This window comes from Rattus norvegicus, chromosome 8, assembly GCF_036323735.1.
Source record: "Rattus norvegicus strain BN/NHsdMcwi chromosome 8, GRCr8, whole genome shotgun sequence".
In the NCBI taxonomy this organism is placed as follows: domain Eukaryota; kingdom Metazoa; phylum Chordata; class Mammalia; order Rodentia; family Muridae; genus Rattus; species Rattus norvegicus.
This window is the reverse complement of record NC_086026.1, coordinates 64,582,754-64,595,299: the sequence shown is the minus strand read 5'-3', so window position 1 is coordinate 64,595,299 and position 12,546 is coordinate 64,582,754. Positions and strand designations below refer to the sequence as shown.

General features: G+C 43.6%; 1 pseudogene; it reads right to left on the bottom strand.

Moving 5' to 3' along the window:
- Positions 1-973: 973 nt before the first annotated feature.
- Positions 974-11,713, bottom strand: LOC134480175 (F-box/LRR-repeat protein 14-like; annotated as a pseudogene).
- Between the last annotated feature and the right edge of the window lie 833 nt (positions 11,714-12,546).

The window sequence follows — 12,546 nt, the reverse complement described above, 5'->3', positions numbered from 1 at the left end:
GGAGAGAAGTTAACTATCAGTGAAGGAGGCTTCTTTCCTAATTCTCAGGTTCTGCGAGGTCACTAAAAATCATGCTGATGTTTGTAGACGTTATACATTACTTTTCTTGTCCTTTGCTCTTATCTGTCTTTTATGGCAGCCTTGGTTCCTACCTGAACAGAAAAGGTGGCCATGAGCCACAAATGGAAAGCTCGTTTGCCTGCCTTCCACCATGCAGCCTAGAAGAACAGGGAGAAGAGCCCAGGTCTAAGGGTGTGGCAGGTAAGTGACTTTATTTCGTGTGGTATGGGGAGGAATATATGTGCTAGACAGTTCATTAGCTGTAATTTTGGGTTGTGGTTTGATTTATCAGACTAGAAAGAGTATTCCCTGTAACATGTAAAAATCATGTAATTTTCCAAGTTAAGTTTTTTCAATCCTAATAGTTGAGAAGCCTGTGTTCCATTAAATGTTAACTAGGAAAAACAGCCTATCAGAAACATCGAAGTACTATGCATCTGGTCTTTGTCTCGTAAAAGTAATATGAATAGAACTTTTGGAATAGAAGAATCTGGAGAAAGTCTACATTGTCGTCATGATTAGAGAATAGAGGGCTTGTGGTGAGGCGGTGGGCAGAGCCCACCCTTCACGTACGTGAGATTATATCACGCTGAGCAGAGGGCTGCCCAGTCTCTGAAACTCACAGGGGAAAATTGTGGGGAAACTTAGGTTAGAAAAATTAAAAGATTGTGTTTATGAAGGCTTTTAAGATCAGAATTATTTACTTGGGAAATTGTACAATTCTTTCTAGGTCTTCTAACTTGTGAATGTCTGTCAGCAACACCCTATCTACCCACGTATGTACCTGTCCCAAAGCTTCCTGACACCACAGCGCTGTTAGCCCTGGCTTGACAAGCAGACGGTGGTCTGTGTCTGGAGCAATAGCTAACATGTTTCTAAAAATAGAGCACACAAATGTACCATGACCTTTAGATTGTTGGGAACTGTGCAGTTTATTCCATTGGTCATGTGACCGTCACTGATCTGTTTAATGTTTATGGGTCATGTGACGTTTTCCCAGGACCTTTATATTAACATTGTCCTTGAATTGTGGATTCTTTTTTTTTCCCCTTTGGAACAATTTCAAACTTTATTGTCAAGATAGCAGAAGCTTAAGCTTAGTTCACAAGTATCTGCAGTGGTTGGTGATCTACTTGCAAACACCTTTTTTTTTTTTTTTTTTTTTTTTTGGTGCATTTCTCTCTACACCATCATAACAGAGGAAGACCAGCAAAGAGCAGCAAAGTGAACTGACACCACACAGTGCTGCCCACTGTCTATTGGGCTATATTTATACCCTTTCCAAATATCGTGGTTTCTCTCAAATGTCTGCTCTAGCAAAGTATCATATGACTTCTTTCCAGGCAGCTTACAGGAAAACACCATGTGTCTGTTCTTAGCAAAATATACCCCCACCTCTTTGCTTCAGCAAAAATATACTCTTATAAGACAGCTTCCAGAAAAACCTCACAAGTCACAACCAAGTCTCCAAAAATCCAAAATTTCTACTTTAGAGGCTTTTATGTGGCATTTAAGAAATATTGATTTTCAAATACCTTTCACTGAGCTTCAAGGAGTCAATGTCTCTATTTTAGAATACAGAATTTACATTCACACAATGGTATTTTCACAAATATATCCTTTAGGAATTTTTCTGTCTCTTTGTCTCTGTCCATGTCTCTGTCTCTAGCCTCCATATTTCTGTTTCTCTGTATCTGTCTGTTTTTCAGTTTGCCTTTGTCTAACTCTGTCTCTCTCTTCTGTGCGTATGTGTGTGCATGTGTGTGTGTGTGTGTGTGTTCCTCATTTTGTCACGAAATCTTTTTTGTTCATGTTCACCCTGACCATTAGAGTAGAATTTGTTGCCACTGCACATGATCAGAAAGACTATATATAGATTACTGAAGCTCAGAACAATAATCATGATTTAGTGAACCACACCTCTGAGTAATAGTTGACAGCCTGACTTTGGGATATGGACAACAATCTAGGCAAGCTCAATTGAAACAATTCTACAACATAAGCCCACTTACTGACACTTTTTTTGTGCTTTTTTTTTTAAAAACATACTTCATATTTCCTTTTATTATATAAATATCGGTTTAACCTTTTACTGTAAGAATATAAACGTTTTAAGAGGATCTTTGTTATCATTTATACAAATTCACAAACAGTACAATTAATTGATAAAGGTCTCTGGGTTTCTCCATGGTCTCTCATGTTGCTGTGGAGGACTCTAAAAAATAAACAAACAAAATATCCAACAAAAATATACATCCTACTCAAAAGCCATTTGTTTTAAAGCCACAGTCCCAACCCCCCACCAAAATAAAGTCATCTATTCCTCCATTTAGAAACAAAAGTTTTTCAAACTCACACGCTCCTCCCATTTCATGAACAGAACACAGATAAGACACGAAGTTCAGTCTCCTCCCTTTCACATAGCCTCGGGCTCTCGGCAGAGATAAAGGTCTCTGGGTTTCTCCATGGTCTCTCATGTTGCTGTGGAGGACTCTTGAGGCAGGGCAGCTGCGTGATGCGCTCCAGGCCGCGCTTGGTGAGCCTAGTGCAGCCGTACAGGTCTATGCCTGTGAGCTGGCTCAGGTGCTCAGCGATCAGCTCCAGTCCCTTGTCCGTGATGCGCACACACTGTCCAATGTTGAGCGTGCGCAGCCCGTGCATCTGCCGCACCATGCGGTTGATGCCATCGTCACTGATCTGGCAAGAGCAAAGGGAGAGGGACTTGAGGCCGTCCAGTCCCTGGGCTATGTAAGCCAGGCTCTGATCTCCCACCTTGTCACAGAATGACACATCCAGACCGGAGAGGCGCAGGCTGCCCATGGCCAAATGCATGATGCCGGTGTCGCTGATGTTGTCGCAGGAGCGCAGGTTAAGGCTGCGCAGGCTGCCCATGTGCGACAGGTGCAGAAGGCCCATGTCCGAGATCCGGCCACAGAAGCTGAGGTTGAGGAGCCTGAGGCCCGTCAGCCCTCACAAGATGTGCTTCAGAGAAAGATCCGTGAGTTTTCTGGCAGTCCTGTAGAGTGAGCTGCTCCAGGCCCAGGCAGCCCTCGGCAGGGCTGCGCGCCATGCCGGCCAGGTGCCCGATGCCCACGTCCGAGAGATGGCGGCAGCTGTGGAGGTTAAGGCTCTTGAGGTGCTGCAGCCCCCCAGGCGATGAGCAGAAGGCCGGTGTTGGTGATGTTTCTGCAGCCCCCCAGCTCCAGCACCTCCAGGCCCTTGAGGTACTGGGCTATGCGGCCCAGGCTGCTGTCTGTGATCTGCTTGCAGAGGCTCAAGTTGAGAGAGCGCAGCGAGCCGATCTCCTGCACGAACGCGTGGCCCAGGCCGTTATCTGTGAGATTGTAGCAGCCACTGAGGTTGTGGCTCTCGATGTTCGCCATGCCATGGATCACGTAGCTGAGGCTGCGTCGGAGGCTGAGGGTCTGCACGCGGCGGACGCCCCGGGCCTGAAGGCTGAGGAACACCAACCGGTTCCCCCGGCCCAGGTGCAGCTTGGCCTCCACGCCCCGCCACACTGACTTGTGGTAGGCGGCGTCCCGCCAGGCCCTGCACAACTACGCCGCGCGACCCTTGTCTCAGACGTCCAAGTAGCCGAAGATCGCGGCTAGCAGCTCCGGGAACAGGCACGAGATGTGGGTCTCCATCTTCCTCCCGCCGCTACGCCGCGCCGGGTGCAGGAGGCGCGGGCCCAGCCGCCCCGGGAGGCGCCGAGAGCGGCAAATTGTGGATTCTTAATGAATCGCCTCTATCAGGAGTAGAAGGAGGGATGTGAGACAGAATTTAAAAATAGTATATTCATGGAGGATTATCGAGACTAGGTTCTCAGAAATTCGAGATGAGTTGTGCGGGGTGAACCAGAGTGTGGTAGTCTAAAGATTGGGCATCAGGAAGCAGGAAAAAGACTGCTTTTCACTTCTTTTAATTGAGTCAGAGAAAGTATGAAGAATGGCTAGTTTGGAAAAAAAAATTTTGTGACCTGAAGGAGAACCAGACATTGTTCTGATTTTTTTTTTTCTTTTTTGAGACAAAGGCTTATTCAGCAGCCCAGGCTAAACTGAAATCACAATATTGCCCAAACTGGCCTTGAACTTGAAGCAGCCCTTCTGCCTCAGGCTTCAGAGGGCTACAGGCACAAGCCACTCCACCTGGCCCAGAAATTTGTTGGAGTGAAGTGTTGTGGTTTGCCCTGAAGTTACTGTATTTTGATGCTAATTCCACTGCCCCAAGGACAGTTGCCAAGTCAAGTACTCAGGACTCAGGTGACTTCACCAGAACCACCTCTCCATTGAATTTGTAAAGTACAGGTGAGGGGGCAGGTACAGGATAGAAGGAGGCCTATCATTGGAGGAGAAGGAAGGATGGACTGGAGAGAAGTTTGAAGGAAGAGGAGGAGACTAGGAGAGAGAAGAGAAGGTGGAGAGAGGGGAGAAGCCATGGCAGGTGATGTTAAGATTCTGCTCTGTGTATTTACAGGTTGTTATTAATGTTCTCAAGGGATGGATAGTACCGGGCTTTGTATGTTTAAGTGGGCAATTATATCTTACCAATTGGATCTAAGATTGTTGTGTTGTGTGTTCTTTTATGTGAGGGTTTGTGTGTAGGAAAGTGTGCGGCTGGGCTGTGTTTCCGCCAAGATACCTAGCAGATATCTTGGGGCACCTCGGTGCAGACCTAGCGGGGCAAAAGACCACAATACATTTTTATTTTTATATTTTTACAATAACAGATGGCGAGCCAAAGTGATAGGCAAGAATCCACTAGTATTCCTGAGAGTTGAGAGAAAGTGTTTATTCTCTAAGTAAGAGGAAGCCGGCGCCATGTTAAGTCATGTGATATCTTAAAGGGGGGGGGGGTTCAAACAAAGAAAGGGGCTGGCAGTCCCCTACTGTGTGATAAGTAATGGCAGATCAGAGAGTTAGAGATTAAAAGCTGCTTTTTAAAGAAAGTTGTTTAGAAAGTCTTTCAGGATACTCATATTCTTTTTAACGTGGGCTCCACGGGAATTTTGGGTTGAAATCCTAGTTAGACAAGCTACTTCTTAATTACAAGTATTATTAAAAGGTGATTGAGTTTGTTTTTAGAAAGAAGAGAGTAAAGAGATTACCTGAATCAGGTAGGGATTTTCATCCATGGTGCAGAACTTAGATAGGGAAAAATTAGTCACTAACTCCAAGTAGAGAGTTGTGATGAAATGTCTGTAACACCAAGGAGAGTGAATGCAGGCATATATTTTAGAATATTAAGGTTAAAGAAAAATCTGTGGCTCCGGGTAGAGAGCTTAACAGATTGAGATATTTTGGGCTAAAGTCCTGGTTTGATGTGTTGCTTATTGATACTGGAATTGATAAAAGATATTTGGTTTGTTTTATGAATTACCCCACCTAAGGCCATATGGCTCCTTGATGCCGGCTAGTGAGAGTTTGTGGTTACTTTTGATATATACCACAACAGGAAGCTCGAATTCTCTTAACGTGGGCTCCAAGGGAACTTTGGGATAATTTCCCGATATCACAGAGTACAAAAGCCTATCAGGCTCATTGTTTAGCTTACTTCCTTTTTTTAAAAAAATTGTTTAATATTCATGATGGGTGTGACTTTGAGTTTTATGATTATATTATTACTCTGGGAGAGAGTGCAAGATACAAGCTTTTCTGGTTTCAGACTAAGGAACACAGTATTTTGGGAGAAAGATTTTGTCTTTGTGTTTTTAAAATCTGTGATTAGGCTCTGGAAACCTCAGAGTCCTACTGATCAGATTTGATAGAGGTAGACCGCCTGAAAAATTTATTCAGGAGAATCAAAAAGATATCTCGATTCTAAACTTTTTCTTGAGAGTTGTATTTTACAGAGTGTGCCTACCTATTTGGAATCCTGGTCTCAAGGACTTTCAACTGGGTCCAGTCAGGACACATCTTGCTACAGCATTTGCTTCATTCTTCCTACCCCCTACCCCTAAGGATATCTCAACGCCCATGTACAGCGTGAAGAAGTTATGGAGGAGTCGTTGCCCCAATTCCCTAGATGTTGGGGGGCTGAAAGTGGTTACTCTAAAATTGTTTTTATGAGGAATTTAAAATTGGTTGTAATTTAACAGGGAGGAATTAGCTAGATTGAATTGTACAGTCATAATCTCATTTGGTAACTAAGCTAAAATCATGTCTTTGCTTTGATGTAGAATTTATTTGTTAAAAGTTTAAAAGTACAAGGTTTAGAGCCAGTCCTTCTATTGTCATTATAAACTTCTGAGTTGATTACACATGTGAGTTAAGATTCAAATAGCAAAGTCATGGCTCTGAGTTTGTGAGAGAACTTTCAAGATATTATTAAGATATAAAGACAACAGTCCAGATTGTCTTATATAGATAGGTGGTTTTCAAAAACGTCAGAAATCCACAACATTTGAGATTTAAAATTATTTATCTTTTGTTGAGACATATCTGCTCCTAACAGTTCCCCTTTGGTGGATTTAATGAAGAATGTGAACATCTCTACCTCCAGATGAGGCAATACTTTGTGGCTAGGCAGCCACTGGACAAAACAAACTGCCTGTTTCATCTGCAGACTAATACTGTCCAGAAAAGAACAAATTATACAGAATAGTTGACTGATAAACTCTGCCAAGACAGGGTGATCAGCCCTTCAAAATCTGCATTTCAAGAGTCTTTCAGTTGATTTTGGGCCAGAAGGCTGAAGACTTGTGCTCACATGTCGCTAACAGGGGACTGTGCTGGTGGAGATTTGTCTCTACAACCTCTCAGTTCTGGAAGCCTTGTTAGGCTTCCTTTGTGTATAGATATTTGGTCATTCCCAGATTTCTGAGGTTGAAGATGTTAAATAGCCCATCAGGCTGTTTAACTCTAAATATACATATTTTATTGGACAGTTATCAGATAGTATACAAGCTAGCCAAGATATAGATTTTAAGCCTTTCTTAAGCTGGAATGGAATGTTCTGTTTAACTGATATAGTGATGGACTGGGTGTTGAGTATATCAAATGCTTTATAAATTGTAGAATGGTAATTGTACTCAATATATAAGTGAAAACACTTTTTAACTGGACAAAAAGGGTGAAATGTTGTGGCTTGCCCTGAAGTTACTGTATTTTGATGCTAATTCCACTGCCCCAAGGACTGTTGCCTAGTCAAGTACTCAGGACTCAGGTGACTTCACCAGAACCACCTCTCCATTGAATTTGTAAAGTACAGGTGAGGGGCAGGATAGAAGGAGGCCTGTCATTGGAGGAGAAGGAAGGATGGGCTGGAGAGAAGTTTGAAGGAAGAGGAGGAGACTAGGAGAGAGAAGAGAAGATGGAGAGAGGGGAGAAGCCATGGCAGGTGATGTTAAGATTCTGCTCTGTGTATTTACAGGTTGTTATTAATGTTCTCAAGGGATGGATAGTACCGGGCTTTGTATGTTTAAGTGGGCAATTATATCTTACCAATTGGATCTAAGATTATTGTGTTGTGTGTTCTTTTATGTGAGGGTTTGTGTGTAGGAAAGTGTGCGGCTGGGCTGTGTTTCCGCCAAGATACCTAGCAGATATCTTGGGGCACCGCGGTGCAGACCTAGCGGGACAAAAGACCACAATACATTTTTATTTTTATATTTTTACAACAACAGTGAAGTATGAGAGAGGGCACAAGATATTTGTGCTGGGCTGCATCTTTAACCCCAGGATAGAAAGGCTGATGCAGAACAATTATGAATTTATTACCGACCTGCGCTATTGTTTTAGTTAGGGTTTCATTGCTGTGAAGAGACCCCAATGACCGTGGCAGCTCTTATAAAAGAAACATTTAATTGGGGGCTGCCTTACAGTTTCAGAGGCTTAGTCCATTACTGTTATGGTGAGAAGCGTGGTGGTATGCAGGCTGACACAGTGCTGGAGAAAGAGTTCTATATCTTAATCCTCGGGCAGCAAAGAAAGACTGGGTGCCAGAATCTGTGTAGCTTAGGCACACATAACCTCCACAATGACACACTTCATCTAACAAGGCCACACCTCCTCCAATAAAACCACATCTCCTAATAATCTCCCTCCCCATGGCCAGGCATTCAAATGCCTGTGTCTATGGGAGTCATTCCTATTCAAACCACCACAGCTATAGTAGCCAGACTCTGTTTCCAAAGTCAAGAAAAACAAGCAAGTGAACAAAAACAAAAAAGAAATTCGTGTAAGATCAAAAGTTTGTCTTCAGCATAACAGACTTTCTAGTAGACATGGTGAGGGGCCAAACAAGTCAGGAAGGTGATGGGCAGGTTGGAGGATTGTTGCAATAGTAAGCTAGTTATTAGTTACATAGTTGCATTGGTTACTATTATGATAAAACACCATGAGCCAGGTGACGTGTTGTTTAGGTCTTGGGTGCCAGCAGGTCAGAGTCCATGATGGTGGCAAAGGAAAGTAGCTAGAGAAGCAAGCTGAGCTCACATCCTAAACAGCAAGCATGAACCAGAGAGGGCAAACCTGAAATGGCTTGAGTCTTTAAACGCTTAAAGCCTGCCCCCAGTAACATACTTCCTACAACAACTTTCTAAACCTCCCACACACTGCCATCAACAGGGGACCTAGTGTTCAAATGCCTGAGATTGTAGGGGACATTACTCACTTCAAAGTGAGAGTCAAAAATCCAAGGAGGCCATGCTTCAGCCTTTCCATTGAGAAAATACAATGGAAGTGTAATAGCATCTGCATGGGAGAAACTTCATTGAAAGACAAAGAAGTCTGTCGAAATAATGGACACGAGCAAAGTAAAGCCAAAACCAGACAAGAATCAGTTCTATACACCAAGAAGATTGGTAACTAGTTAGGCCTGAGAAGGGCATACACCGTGAAGTCATGAGAACTGTTCATGTCTGTATATTCAGAGATGGGAGGGGCTCGCTGCATGGGGAAGGGCAACTTTATATTCAGAAGACCATGGGAACGGCAAACCTTGTACACCACCAAGCCTGCCCTCTAACAGTGTAAGAAACCTGTCACGGGGGTTGGGGATTTAGCTCAGTGGTAGAGCGCTTGCCTAGGAAGCGCAAGGCCCTGGGTTCGGTCCCCAGCTCCGGAAAAAAAAGAACCAAAAAAAAAAAAAAAAAAAAAGCTGTCACAGAGAGGATCCATTGAGTTCCATGACCCCCTTATTAAGGATAATGTTTAGAGACACATTCTATGTGGGTGTTGATTATAAACTAAGTTTCTAGACTTCAGAGGCATAGGGCTCTAGAGAGACCAGGGTGAGAGGCAACCCTGAGCATGTAGTGGGCTTAGGGAGAACGGCAGGACTTCTGTCCTTAACACGTAGAGCAGTAGATCTTGTAGGAAACCTGAATAACTCAAGACTTCATCCTGGCAGTGAAGCGAGGAGAGTTTGTTATTACTATGAGGTAATAGTTTTAAGAGTACATAAATTAAATAGAAGCACGGCTCAGACACTGATCCCTGATGGGTTATTAATTGGGGAAGTACGTGTTACACAATTTTAGAATAAAGTTAATCATTATAACATCACTTTTATGATGTTTAAAATGCAGTCCTTGGCAGTTTAGCTTTGTCTGGGTTGTGGCCTTACTCTCCAGGCACTTTACATGTATAAATTCACTTTGTGCTTCTGTGTTCCTTTGAAGTAGATAAGGTTATGTATTTTTTATCTGGAATGCTTAGGGCCAGAAGTGTTTGAGATTTTGAAGTTTCTCAAACTTTGGAATATTTGCATAGACTTTACTGGGGAAATCTCTCCAACTTAAAAATGTGAAATGGTCTAAGATCTAATGCCCAACATTTAAATGCTGACACGATGCCCCAAACCTGTGGCTTCTGCAGCATTTTGGAGTTCAGATTAAGGAGTCTCAGCCTGAATTAATATTCCGCCCCCTCTTCTCTCTCTTGCACCATGAGGAAAGGTTCACAGTGCTTTGTTGCCTGGTGTTATAAACCTATTATAGGGTGGAGTCCTTTCTAGAGCTAGGCGTTTTCCTCTAACCTTCTTGCTCCAGAACTGTCACACTTCAAATGGCTGATCTTAATATATTTTAGATGGCAAAACCGACATGGAAGAAAGCAGCTTTTGCGAGTTGTTAGACAGAATAAAAGTTGTTTTATTTTCACAAACATTTTAAAAATAGACTCTGTCAGTACATTCTGGTATGGGGGAGGCTTGATGCATGGGGAAGGCCAACTCCTATTCAGAAGACCACATGGACTGGCAAACCTTGTACACGGTAAAGCCTACCCTTTGCCTAACGGTGTAAGAAACCTGTCACAGAGAGGGGTCATTGGATTCCATGGCTCAATGCACCGAGTGTGGAAATCCCAGGGGTCAGAGTTATTGACTCGTGAGTGAGAAAACTGTTACATAGGCGCTTGTTGTCAGTAGTCCAAGATGGGAGACAAAATTAGAATCCAGATGTGGTTTTGGTAAACAATAGGCACGTTGAATATATTTTGTCTTGTTACCACGTTATTTATCTGAGACTCCAAAAAGGATTTCATCGTTAACAGCTGCCATTGGTGTGTGCTGTCATTGTTTGGCTTATAAATAGCTCCCACCCTGGGCCCTAAAACCAGGACTCTGCTGCCATAGAAACAGTTGTTAATAAACATGAGCACTTTAGAGGATGTATGGGTTCAGATCTGAAGGAGGGGGAAGCCTGCAAAGCAGAAATCCTGACGGACAGTCATCCCAGAGATGGCTACTGAATGCAACTAGTCCTTGTGAATGGGCATCTCTCTCTGAAATTCTTTTCTGAAACACTGCCCCAGGTTTTCTCCCCTACTTCAGTAGATGTCTGAATTTTTTGCCAAATAAAGATTGGTTTCTTAAAAACTCTTACTTCTGTATATGTGGTAGGTATTCTTAGTGACTTCCCATGCTTACTGAAAAACCAAACCAAAACCAAACCAAATCAGCAAACCTAGAAAACACTTGGGAGCCAGGGCATGGTGAGACCAGTTGGATTTGTTTAATTTTGGCCAGACTGTAGAGAAGACAAGGCCAGTTTTCTCTGCCTTGCCCATAGCAGTGTTGCAGTGAACAGAAAAGGTGGCCTAGAAGCCTGGATACACACAGAATCATTTCCTCCTGTTTCTGTTGCTATGTCCTGGGTCCCTTCTGGGGTTCTCAGGCTCATTAATAATGGAATTTAAGAATGGACGCACATAGAAACACAAGGATGATTGTATCCGCGATTAAAAGTAAAACTGTAGGTCAGGCGAACAGTCCAGCAGCTGCCTGGAGAAGAGAAGGAAAAGCCTTGCTGGTGAAGCCAGGATGGAGGTCAGACACACGACTGGCAAGCAGCCACACGACAGGGAGCGAAGCTTCAGAGAAAGGGAGAGGGCATCCAAAGTGTTGGGCAGGGAGAACCCGAAATGTTAAGGAAAACATATTCAGAAAAGGGAAGACAGGCTGGAGAGATGGCTCAGTGGTTAAGAGTACTGACTGCTCTTCCAGAGGTCCTGAGTTCAATTCCCAGCAACCACATGGTGGCTCACAACCATCTGTAATGAGATCTGATGCTCTCTTCTGATGTGTCTGAAGACAGCTGCAGTGTACTCATATAAATAAAAGTAAATAAATTTTTTAAAAAAGAGAGAAGACAAGGTAAAATTATGAGTGGAAGACTTATATTCCTATATTGCCCTTAAGTCTCTGAACTGGGGGGAGGGGGAGCGCAGAGAATTCTGGGAAGGAAAACACAGTATCTTACTAAAGGCGTAGTTGTTCTGCCTATCTCTTTAACATAGCCTAAACTGAGCCTACCTTCCCTAGGGTTGGTCCCTTAGCCAAAGTGATTGAGTTCCCAACCCAGCTGCAGTATCAGGTCTCCCCCAGACTAGGGATCCCATTTTCTTGGCCTTTAGGTGCTCACCAGAGGACTCAAGTCCCTTTTGCATGTTTTAGTTTCATAGGTAGGAGAATTTTAAAACTCAGTAGGACCAGCAGAGGAAGATGGGTCAGTAGGTAAAAGCATTTACCCCCAACCAAGACTTGGTTAAAGGAGAGAATACACCAACCAGTGGTCATCTGACCCCCCGTGCGTGTGTGCACAGATATGCACATACACATACTTTCAAATGCACTGAATTAATAAAAACATTACAAAAGAGAAAGCTCAGAAGTAACTTCAGGACAAAGCTAATTGGAGTTTGAGGCATAAAACAGGTCAGGTAAGCTGGAGGCTTTGGCTGCTGTCTGCTTGGGGAGACACAAGAAAGAGGAGCTGGTGGGTTATAAGAAAGCAGTCACGTTCAGGAAGGATGCCTGTGAGCTTCGAGGGCACGGGAGTATCCTCAGAGGAGAGAGAATGGGTAACCTGCTGAGGGCGTACACTGCAGGGCAGGGGACAGCAAAGCAAGTGGAAAGCAAACATGGGCTTTTCTGAGTACACGGTGTTGGGTTTCATAGGGGTGGTTTCTTTCAAGTACTGGTAATTACCCTTCCTGCTCTCTCCCTTCAGACGCCCTCTCCCGCACTGGTCTCTCTCTTTAT